The sequence below is a fragment of the Arachis hypogaea genome, chromosome 1 (genome assembly GCF_003086295.3).
Source record: "Arachis hypogaea cultivar Tifrunner chromosome 1, arahy.Tifrunner.gnm2.J5K5, whole genome shotgun sequence".
In the NCBI taxonomy this organism is placed as follows: domain Eukaryota; kingdom Viridiplantae; phylum Streptophyta; class Magnoliopsida; order Fabales; family Fabaceae; genus Arachis; species Arachis hypogaea.
This window is the reverse complement of record NC_092036.1, coordinates 82,332,995-82,344,973: the sequence shown is the minus strand read 5'-3', so window position 1 is coordinate 82,344,973 and position 11,979 is coordinate 82,332,995. Positions and strand designations below refer to the sequence as shown.

General features: G+C 40.5%; 1 non-coding gene across 1 annotated transcript; it reads left to right on the top strand.

Moving 5' to 3' along the window:
* The first annotated feature begins 2,626 nt into the window (after positions 1–2,626).
* Positions 2,627–2,734, top strand: LOC112716697 (small nucleolar RNA R71). The gene has a single exon (XR_003160443.1). It is a non-coding gene; the product is annotated as a small nucleolar RNA R71 (small nucleolar RNA).
* Positions 2,735–11,979: the final 9,245 nt, after the last annotated feature.

Below are 11,979 nucleotides of genomic sequence, written 5' to 3'. Positions count from 1 at the left end.
AGCTTTTGCCTTCCCTTTCCTCTTTCTAGAGGTTTCTCCGGCCTTGGATGCCATAAATGGTTATGGAAAAACAAAAAGCAATGCTTTTACCACACCAAACTTAAAAGGTTTGCTCGTCCTCGAGCAAAAGAAGAAAGAAGAGAGTAGAAGAAGAAGAAATGAAGGGAAAGGGAATGGCTTTGTGGTTCGGCCAAAAAGGGGGAGAAGTGGTGTTTAGGTTGTGTGAAAATGAAGGAGTGAAGATGGGTTTATATACGAGTGGGGGGGTGGTAGGGTTCGGTCATGTATGGGTGGGTTTGGGTGGGAAAGTGGTTTGAATTTGAATGGTGAGGTAGGTGGGGTTTTATGAAGGATGGATGTGAGTGGTGACGAGAAAGATGGGATTTGATAGGTGAAGGGTGTTTGGGGAAGAGGTGGTGAGGTGATTGGTGAATGGGTGAAGAAGAGAGAGAGAGTGGTGGGGTAGGTGGGGATCCTGTGGGGTCTACAGATCCTGAGGTGTCAAGGAAAAGTCATCCCTGCACCAAATGGCAAGCAAAAATGCGTTTTTAGCCAATTCTGGCGTTAAACGCCGGGCTGGTGCCCATTTCTGGCGTTTAACGCCAGGAGCTTGCCCTTTTCTGGCGTTTAACGCCAGTCTGGTGCCCCTTTCTGGCGTTAAACGCCCAGAATGGTGCCAGACTGGGCGTTAAACGCCCAACAGCTAACCTTACTGGCGTTTAAACGCCAGTAGGTGCGTCCTCCAGGGTGTGCTGTTTTTCTTCCTGTTTTTCATTCTATTTTTGCTTTTTTCATTGATTTTGTGACTTCTCATGATCATCAACCTACAAAAAAACATAAAATAACAAAAGAAAATAGTTAATTATAAAACATTGGGTTGCCTCCCAACAAGCGCTTCTTTAATGTCATTAGCTTGACAGAGGACTCTCATGGAGCCTCAGAAATGCTCAGAGCTATGTTGGAACCTCCCAACACCAAACTTAGAGTTTGAATGTGGGGGTTCAACACCAAACTTAGAGGTTGGTTGTGGCCTCCCAACACCAAACTTAGAGTTTGACTGTGGGGGCTCTGTTTGGCTCTATTTTGAGAGAAGCTCTTCATGCTTCCTCTCCATGGTGACAGAGGGATATCCTCGAGCCTTAAACACAAGGGGTTCTTCATTCACTTGAATGATCAATTCTCCTCTATCAACATCAATCACAGCCTTTGCTGTGGCTAGGAAGGGTCTGCCAAGGATGATGGACTCATCCATGCACTTCCTAGTCTCTAGGACTATGAAATCAGTAGGGATGTAATGGTCTTTAACTTTTACCAGAACATCCTCTACAAGTCCATAGGCTTGTTTTCTTGAATTGTCTGCCATCTCTAGTGAGATTTTTGCAGCTTGCACCTCAAAGATCCCTAGTTTCTCCATTACAGAGAGAGGCATGAGGTTTACACTTGACCCTAAGTCACACAAGGCCTTCTTGAAGGTCATGGTGCCTATGGTACAAGGTATTAAAAACTTCCCAGGATCCTGTCTCTTTTGAGGCAGTTTCTGCCTAGACAAGTCATCCAGTTCTTTGGTGAGCAAAGGGGGTTCATCCTCCCAAGTCTCATTTCCAAATAACTTGTCATTCAGCTTCATGATTGCTCCAAGGTATTTAGCAACTTGCTCTTCAGTGACATACTCATCCTCTTCAGAGGAAGAATACTCATCAGAGCTCATGAATGGCAGAAGTAAGTCCAATGGAATCTCTATGGTCTCATTTTGAGCCTCAGATTCCCATGGTTCCTCATTGGGGAACTCATTGGAGGCCAGTGGACGTCCATTGAGGCCTTCCTCAGTGGCGTTCACTACCTCTCCTTCCTCCCAAAATTCGGCCATGTTGATGGCTTTGCACTCTCCTTTTGGATTTTCTTCTGTATTGCTTGGAAAAGTACTATGAGGGAGTTCAAAAATTTTCTTGCTCAGCTGACCCACTTGTGCCTCCAAGTTTCTAATGGAGGACCTTGTTTCAGTCATGAAACTTTGAGTGGTTTTGATTAGATCAGAGACCATAGTTGCTAAGTCAGAGTTATTCTGCTTAGAACTCTCTGTTTGTTGCTGAGAAGATGATGGAAAAGGTTTGCTATTGCTAAACCTGTTTCTTCCACCATTATTATCGTTGAAACCTTGTTGAGGTCTCTGTTGATCCTTCCATGAAAAATTTGGATGATTTCTCCATGAAGGATTATAGGTGTTTCCATAGGGTTCTCCCATGTAATTCACCTCTTCCATTGAAGGGTTCTCAGGATCATAAGCTTCTTCCTCAGATGAAGCTTCCTTAGTACTGCTTGGTGCATTTTGCATTCCAGACAGACTTTGAGAAATCATATTGACTTGTTGAGTCAATATTTTGTTCTGAGCCAATATGGCATTCAGAGTGTCAATCTCAAGAACTCCTTTCTTCTGACTAGTCCCATTGTTCACAAGATTCCTTTCAGAAGTGTACATGAATTGGTTATTTGCAACCATTTCAATTAGCTCTTGAGCTTCTGTAGGCGTCTTCTTCAGATGAAGAGAGCCTCCAGCAGAGCTATCCAAAGACATTTTGGATAGTTCAGAGAGACCATCATAGAAAATCACTATGATGCTCCATTCAGAAAGCATATCAGAAGGACACTTTCTGATTAATTGTTTGTATCTTTCCCAAGCTTCATAGAGGGATTCCCCTTCCTTCTGTCTGAAGGTTTGGACTTCCACTCTAAGCTTACTCAATTTTTGAGGTGGAAAGAACTTTGCCAAGAAGGTATTGACTAGCTTTTCCCAAGAGTCCAGGCTTTCTTTAGGTTGAGAGTCCAACCATGTCCTAGCTCTGTCTCTTACAGCAAAAGGGAATAGCATAAGTCTGTAGACCTCAGGGTCAACCCCATTAGTCTTGACAGTGTCACAGATTTGCAAGAACTCAGCTAAAAACTGGTGAGGATCTTCCAATGGAAGTCCATGGAACTTGCAATTCTGTTGCATTAGAGAAACTAATTGAGGCTTAAGCTCAAAGTTGTTTGCTCCAATGGCAGGGATAGAGATGCTTCTCCCATAGAAGTCGGGAGTAGGTGCAGTAAAGTCACCCAGCACCTTCCTTGCATTGTTGGTATTGTTGTTGTTTTCGGCTGCCATGTGTTCTTCTTCTTTGAAGAATTCGGTTAGGTCCTCTACAGAGAATTGTGCCTTAGCTTCTCTTAGCTTTCTCTTCAAGGTCTTTTCAGGTTCAGGATCAGCCTCACCAAGAATGCCTTTGTCTCTGCTCCTGCTCATATGAAAGAGAAGAGAACAAGAAAATATGGAATCCTCTATGTCACAGTATAGAGATTCCTTGAGGTGTCAGAGGAAAAGAAAATGGAAGGCAGAAGTATAAAATTCGAACTTATCAAGAAAGATGGAGTTCAGATTTTGCATTAAGGAATAGTGTTAGTCCATAAATAGAAGGATGTGAGAAGAAGGGAAGTGGTTTTCGAAAATTAAGTAAGAAATTTTGAAAACATTTTGAAAAACACTAATTAATTTTCGAAAACCAAGAGTGGGAAAGAGATCAAGTGATTTTTGAAAAAGATTTTGAAATTAGAAATTAAAAAGATTTGATTGAAAACTATTTTGAAAAAGATGTGGTTAAGAAGATATGATTGGTTTTTTTTTTTTTAAAAAAGATGTGATTGAGAAGATATGATTTGAAAAACATTTTAAAAGGATGTGATTTTGAAAATTAATAACTTGCCTAACAAGAAAAGATATGATTCAAACATTAAACCTTTCTCAACAGAAAAGGCAACATACTTGAAATGTTGAATCAAATCATTAATTGATAGCAAGTATCTTTGAAAAAGGAAAGAAATTGATTTTGAAAAAGATTTGATTGAAAAGATATGATTTGAAAAAGATTTGATTTTGAAAAACTTTGAAAACCTGAAAAAAATTGCATTGAAAACAGAATCTTCCCTCTTGTGCCATCCTGGCGTTAAACGCCCAGAATGGTGCACATTCTAGCGTTTAACGCCCAAAACACTACCTTTTTGGGCGTTAAACGCCCAACCAGGTACCCTGGCTGGCGTTTAAACGCCAGTCTGTCCTTCTTCACTGGGCGTTTTGAACGCCCAGCTTTTTCTGTGCAATTCCTCTGCAGTATGTTTCGAATCTTCAATTCTCTGTATTATTGACTTGAAAAGACACAAATTAAAAATATTTTTGGATTTTTAATAATAAGGAATAATCAAAATACAACTAAAATCAAATAGCAATGCATGCAAGACACCAAACTTAGCAGTTTGTATACTACTGACACTAATGAGAATGCATATGAGACACATAAACACTCAAGTCAAGAGAATTCAAAGATCAGAGTAAGAAATCATCAAGAACAACTTGAAGATTAATGAAGACACATGCATGAGTGCAAGAAGAACAAAAACATGCAATTGACACCAAACTTAAAATGAGACACTAGACTCAAACATGCAATATTTTTTTGGTTTTTAAAATTTTGTAAATTTTTTTGTGTTTTTTCGAAAATTAAGTGGAAAAGAAAAATAAAGGTATCAAAATTCTTAATGAGAATTCCAGGAATCATGCAATGTTAGTCTAAAGCTTTAGTCTAAAGAAATTAGACATGGCTAGCCAAGCTTCAGCAGAACATTGCATTCAAGAGCTAAATTGATGAAGATCAATCAGCTTTGGTGATGATAAGAACATCACCTTGAAACACTAGAATTCATTCTTAAGAATTCTGAAGACAAAAAAATACCTAATCTAAGCAACAAGATGAACCGTCAGTTGTCCAAACTCAACAATCCCCGGCAACGGCGCCAAAAACTTGGTGCACGAAATTGTGATCAATACTTTTTCACAACACAAATAATCCCCGGTAATGAATCCAAAAACTTGGTGTTCAATACCATGGCATAAACACAACTTCGCACAACTAACCAGCAAGTGTACTGGGTCGTCCAAGTAATAAACCTTACGCGAGTAAGGGTCGATCCCACAGAGATTGTTGGTATGAAGCAAGCTATGGTCACCTTGTAAATCTCAGTCAGGCAGACTCAAATGGGTATGGTGATAAACGCATAAAACATAAAGATAAAGATAGAGATACTTATGTAATTCATTGGTAGGAACTTCAGATAAGCGTATGAAGATGCCTTCCCTTCCGTCTCTCTGCTTTCCTACTGTCTTCATCCAATCCTTCTTACTCCTTTCCATGGCAAGCTTAAGCAAGGGTTTCACCGTTGTCAGTGGCTACCTCCCATCCTCTCAGTGGAAATGTTCAACGCACCCTGTCACGGCACGGCTATCCATCTGTCTGTTCTCAATCAGGCTGGAATAGAATCCAGTGATTCTTTTGCGTCTGTCACTAACGCCCCGCCCTCAGGATTTTGAAGCACGTCACAGTCATTCAATCATTGAATCCTACTCAGAATACCACAGACAAGGTTAGACCTTCCGGATTCTCTTGAATGCCGCCATCAGTTCTAGCCTATACCACGAAGACTCTGATCTCACGGAATGGCTGGCTCGTTTGTCAGGCGAGCACTCGGTTGTCAGGCGATCAACCATGCATCGTGTATCAGGAATCCAAGAGATATTCACCCAATCGAAGGTAGAACGGAGGTGGTTGTCAGTCACACGTTCATAGGTGAGAATGATGATGAGTGTCACGGATCATCACATTCATCAAGTTGAAGAACAAGTGATATCTTAGAACAAGAACAAGCGGAATTGAATAGAAGAACAATAGTAATTGCATTAATACTCGAGGTACAGCAGAGCTCCACACCTTAATCTATGGTGTGTAGAAACTCCACCGTTGAAAATACATAAGAACAAGAGTGATCATTGGCTTCGGTCCCAGAGAGGGAACCAGAAGAACCAAGATGAAAATACAATGGTATAATGTCTTACTTATAGAAAACTAGTAGCCTAGGGTGTACAGAGATGAGTAAATGACATAAAAATCCACTTCCGGGCCCACTTGGTGTGTGCTTGGGCTGAGCATTGAAGCATTTTCGTGTAGAGACTCTTCTTGGAGTTAAACGCCAGCTTTTATGCCAGTTTGGGCGTTTAACTCCCATTTTGGTGCCAGTTCCGGCGTTTAACGCTGGAATTCCTGAGGGTGACTTTGAACGCCGGTTTGGGCCATCAAATCTTGGGCAAAGTATGGACTATCATATATTGCTGGAAAGCCCAGGATGTCTACTTTCCAACACCATTGAGAGCGCGCCAATTGGGCTTCTGTATCTCCAGAAAATCTACTTCGAGTGCAGGGAGGTCAGAATCCAACAGCATCTGCAGTCCTTTTTTGGTCTCTAAATCAGATTTCTGCTCAGGTCCCTCAATTTCAGCCAGAAAATACCTGAAATCACAGAAAAACACACAAACTCATAGTAAAGCCCAGAAAAGTGAATTTTAACTAAAAACTAATAAAAATATACTAAAAACCAACTAGATCATACTAAAAACATACTAAAAACAATGCCAAAAAGTGTACAAATTATCCGCTCATCACTTAGCTTTGCTAAAGTCCCCAATTAGAGGTGTCCAGAGTTCTTAAGCACACTCTTTTGCTTTGGATCACGACTTTAACCACTCAGTCTCAAGCTTTTCACTTGGGCCTGCATGCCACAAGAACATGGTTAGGGACAGCTTGATTTAGCCGCTTAGGCCTGGATTTATTTCCTTGGGCCCTCCTATCCATTGATGCTCAAAGCCTTGGATCCTTTTTACCCTTGCCTTTTGGTTTTAAGGGCTATTGGCTTTTTCTGCTTGCTTTTTCTTTTGTTTTTTTTTTGCAAGCTTTTTATTCACTACTTTTTCTTGCTTCAAGAATCAATTTCATGATTTTTTAGATTATCAATAACATTTCTCTTTGTTCATCATTCTTTCAAGAGCCAACAATTTTAACATTCATAAACAACAAGATCAAAAATATGCACTATTCAAGCATTCATTCAGAAAACAAAAAGTATTTCCACCACATCAATATAATTAAACTAATTTCAAGGATGAATTCGAAACTCATGTACTTCTTGTTCTTTTGTATTAGAAACATTTTTCATTTAAGAGAGGTGAAGGATTCATGGAATTATTCATATCCTTAAGACATAGCTACTAAATACTAATGATCATGTAGTAAAGACTCAAAACATAGACAAACATATAGCATAAAACTGAAAAACAGAGAGATAAGAACAAGAAAGTTAAGGAATGAATCCACCTTAGTGAGGGTGGCACCTTATTCTTGAAGGACCAATGGTGTTCTTGAGCTCCTCTATGTCTCTTCCTTGCATCTGTTGCTTGATCCCTAGTAATTTTGGTGCTCCTATCCTTAGTTGCTCCCAATAATTATGTGGAGAAAAATGTATCCCTTGAGGTATCTCAGTGATTTCTTGATGAGGGAATTCCTCATGCTCTTGCTGAGGTCCATGAGTGGGCTTTCTTGATGTGCAGTCAAATGCTCTACTACTGAGCTATGGACCCTTGAGATGAATCTCTCCATCTTCCATGACTCGGAGGTGGAAGCTTTTGTCTTCCCTTTCCTCTTTCTAGAGATTTCTCTGGCCTTAGGTGCCATAAATGGTTATGGAAAAATAAAAAGCTATGCTTTTACCACACCAAACTTAGAATGTTGCTCGCCCTCAAGCAAAAGAAGAAAGAATAGAAGAAGAATAAGAAGATATGGAGAAGAGGGAGAGAGGTGTGGGTTTCGGTCAAGGGGGAGAAGAGAGGGTAGTGTTGTGTGAGAATGAAGAAGAGAAGAGTGGGGTAGGTGTGGATCCTGTGGTGATCCTGTGGGGTCCACAGATCTTGAGGTGTCAAGGATTTCTCATCCCTGCATCTTTTAGGCATGTAAAACGCCCTCTGTATGCAATCCTAGCGTTTAACGCCAGACTGCAGCTCGTTTCTGGCGTTAAATGCCCAAATGTAGCCTGTTTCTGGCGTTTAACGCCAGCCTGATGCTTGTTACCGCCAGCTTGGTGCTTGTTTCTGGCATTAAACGCCAGACAAATGCACGTTTCTGGTGTTTAAATGCCAGACAGCTCTTCCTCCAGGGTGTGCTTTTTTTTCTGCTGTTTTTATTCTGTTTTTAATTTTTGCAATATTTTTGTGACTCCACATGATCATAAACCTAATAAAAATATGAGAGAACAATAGAAATATAGATAAATAAAGATTGGGTTGCCTCCCAATAAGCGCTTCTTTAATGTCTTTAGCTGGACTATTACTGAGCTTTAATCCAGTCTCAGTCTTGAGCTTTCTTGCTCAACATTGCCTTCAAGATAATGCTTGACTCTTTGCCCATTAACAATGAACTTTTTGTAAGAGTCACTATCATGAAGCTCTGCAAACCATGGTGCTTCCGGAATGGCAAAAAGTTGCTCATCCGGAAAGGTTTCAAAGATCTCAGTAAGAGGGAGGGATGTCCCTTCTACTGGTTCTATTTGAGATAGATGATCTGCTACTTGGTTCTCTATCCCTTTTCTGTCTCTTATTTCTATATCAAACTCTTGCAGAAGCAACACACCTCTTATGAGCCTGGGTTTTGAATCCTACTTTGTGAATAGATATTTAAGAGCAGCATAGTCAGTGTACACAATCACTTTTGATCCTACTAAATAGGATCTGAACTTGTCAATGGTATAAACCATTGCAAGCAATTCCTTTTCTGTGGTTATGTAGTTCTTCTGCGCATCATTTAGAACACGGCTGGCATAATAAATGACATGCAGAAGCTTGTCATGCCTCTGTCCCAACACTGCACCAATGGCATGATCACTGGCATCACACATTAATTCAAATGGTAATGTCCAGTCTGGTGCAGAGATGACTGGTGCTGTGACCAGCTTAGCTTTCAGAGTCTCAAACGCTTGCAGACACTCCTTATCAAAGATAAATGGCATGTCAGCAGCTAGCAGATTACTCAGAGGTTTTGCAATTTTTGAAAAATCTTTTATAAATCTCCTATAGATTGCTGCATGCCCCAAAAAGCTTCTGATTGCCTTAACATTAGTAGGTGGTGGTAAATTTTCAATTACCTCTACCTTAGCTTGATCCACCTCTATTCCCTTGTTCGAAATTTTGTGCCCAAGGACAATTCCTTCAGTCACCATAAAGTGACATTTCTCCCAGTTTAAAACCAGGTTAGTCTCTTGGCACCTCTTTAGAACAAGTGCTATATGGTCAAGACAGGAGCTGAATGAGTCTTCAAATACTGAAAAGTCATCCATGAAGACTTCAAGAAATTTTTCCACCATATCAGAGAAAATAGATAGCATGCACCTTTGAAAGGTTGCAGGTGTATTGCACAGACCAAATGGCATCCTTCTGTATGTAAATACTACAGATGGACATGTGAATGCTATTTTTTCTTTATCTTGGGGATCAACTGCAATTTGATTATAACCTGAATATCCATCCAGAAAGCGGTAGTAATCATGACCTGCTAGTCTTTCTAGCATCTGGTCTATGAATGGTAAAGGAAAATGATCCTTTCTGGTAGCTGTATTGAGCCTTCTGTAATCAATACACATACGCCACCCTGTAACTGTTCTTGTAAGAACCTGTTCATTTTTTTCATTATGAACCACTATCATGCCACCCTTCTTAGGGACAACTTGGACAAGGCTCACCCAGGGGCTATCGGAAATAGGATAAATGATCCCAGCCTCTAGTAATTTAGTGACCTCCTTCTGCACCACTTCCTTTATGGCTAGATTTAGCCGCCTTTGTGGTTGAACCACTGGCTTAGCATTATCTTCCAATAGGATCCTGTGCATGCATCTGGCTGGGCTATTGCCCTTAAGATCACTTATGGACCACCCAAGAGCTGTCTTGTGTGTCCTCAGCACTTGAATTAGTGCTTCCTCTTCCTGTGGCTCTAAGGTAGAGCTTATGATTATAGGAAAAGTGTCACATTCTCCCAGAAATGCATATTTCAGGGATGGTGGTAATGGTTTGAGCTCGGGTTTAGGAGGTTTCTCCTCTTCCTAAGGGATTCTCAGAGATTCTATTATTCTCTCTGGTTCCTCCAGATCAGGCTGAACATCTTTAAAGATATCCTCTAGCTCTGATTCGAGACTCTCAGTCATATTGACCTCTTCCAACAAAGAGTCAATAATATTAATGCTCATGCAGTCGTTTGGGGTGTCTGGATGCTACATAGCTTTGACAACATTCAACTTAAACTCATCCTCATTGACTCTCAAGGTTAATTCCCCTTTTTGGATGTCAATGAGGGTTTGTCTAGTTGCTAGGAAAGGTCTTCCTAGAATAAGAGTTGCACTCTTGTGCTCCTCCATTTCCAGCACCACAAAGTCAGTGGGAAAGGCAAATGGCCCAACCTTGACAACCATGTCTTTAATCACGCCTGATGGGTATTTAATGGACCCATCAGCAAGTTGGAGGCATATCCGGGTTGGTTTGACTTCTTCAGTCAAACCAAGCTTTCTGATAGTAGATGCAGGTATTAGGTTGATACTTGCTCCAAGATCACATAAAGCTTTCTTGGTACAAGTACCCTCTAATGTGCATGGTATCATGAAGCTTCCGGGATCTTTAAGCTTCTCTGGTAAGCTTTTAAGAATGACTGCACTGCATTCTTCAGTGAGGAAAACTTTTTCAGTTTCTCTCCAATCATTCTTATGACATAAGATCTCTATCATGAACTTAGCATACGAGGGTATTTGCTCAAGTGCCTCTGCAAACGGAATCTTTATTTCAAAAGTCCTGAGATAGTCTGTAAAGCGGGAAAATTGCTTATCCTATTCCGCTTGGCGGAGTTTCTGAGGATAAGGAATCTTGGCTTTGTATTCCTCAACCTTAGTTGCTGCAGGTTTATTTCCTACAGAGGTGGTTGGGAAAGCCTTCTTAGAGGGGTTGCTATCAGCACTTGCAAGTGTCTGATCCCTCACTGGCGTTTGAATGCCATGGTTGGAAGCTGGATTGGCATTGGATGCCAACTCTTTTCCTGTTTCTGGAGTCTGAACGCCAGAACTAAGCTTCCATTGGGCATTTAACGCCAACTCCTTGCCTGTTTGTGGCGTTTGAACGCCAGATCTCCACCTTTTTCTGGCGTTTGAGCACCAAAATTATTCCTCTCTGGGCTCTTACTGTCCTCAAAGGGATTTTAGGTTGCATTTTGTTCATTTCTTGACTTCCTACTACTTTGAAGTGAGGTATTTAATGTTTTTCCACTTCTTAATTGAATTGCTTTGCACTCTTCTATTATCTCTTTTGATAACTGCTGTTTTGTTTGCTTCAACTGTACTTCAATATTCATATTAGCAATTCTCGTGTCTTGTAGCATTTCCTTGAATTTGGCCAGCTGGTTTGTTAGAAATTCTAATTGCTGATTGAGTTCAGTAACTTGTTCTGCAGGACTGAGTTTAGTAGTTACTGTTTTAGCTTATTCTTTCATGGAAGACTCACTACTTAAGCATAGATGCTGATTTCTGGCAACTATATCAATGAGCTCTTGAGCCTCTTCAATTGTCTTTCTCATGTGTATAGATCCACCAGCTGAGTGGTCTAGAGAAATCTGAGCTTTCTCTGTAAGCCCATAATAGAAGATGTCTAACTACACCCATTCTAAAAACATTTCAGAGGGGTATTTTCTTATCATCTCTCTGTATCTCTCCCAAGCATCATAAAGAGATTCATTATCTCCTTGTTTAAAGCCTTGGATGCTCAGCCTTAGTTATGTCATCCATTTTGGAGGGAAATAGTGATTCAGGAATTTTTCTGACAGCTATTTCCATGTCCTTATGCTAGCCTTAGGTTGGTTATTTAACCACCTCTTAGCTTGGTCTTTTACAGCAAATGGAAACAGTAATAATTTGTAGACATCCTGATTTACTTTCTTATCATGTACTGTGTCAGCAATTTGTAAAAAATGTGCCAGAAACTCTGTAGGTTCTTCCTGTGGAAGACCAAAATACTGGCAACTTTGCTGCACCATGTTAATGAGCTGA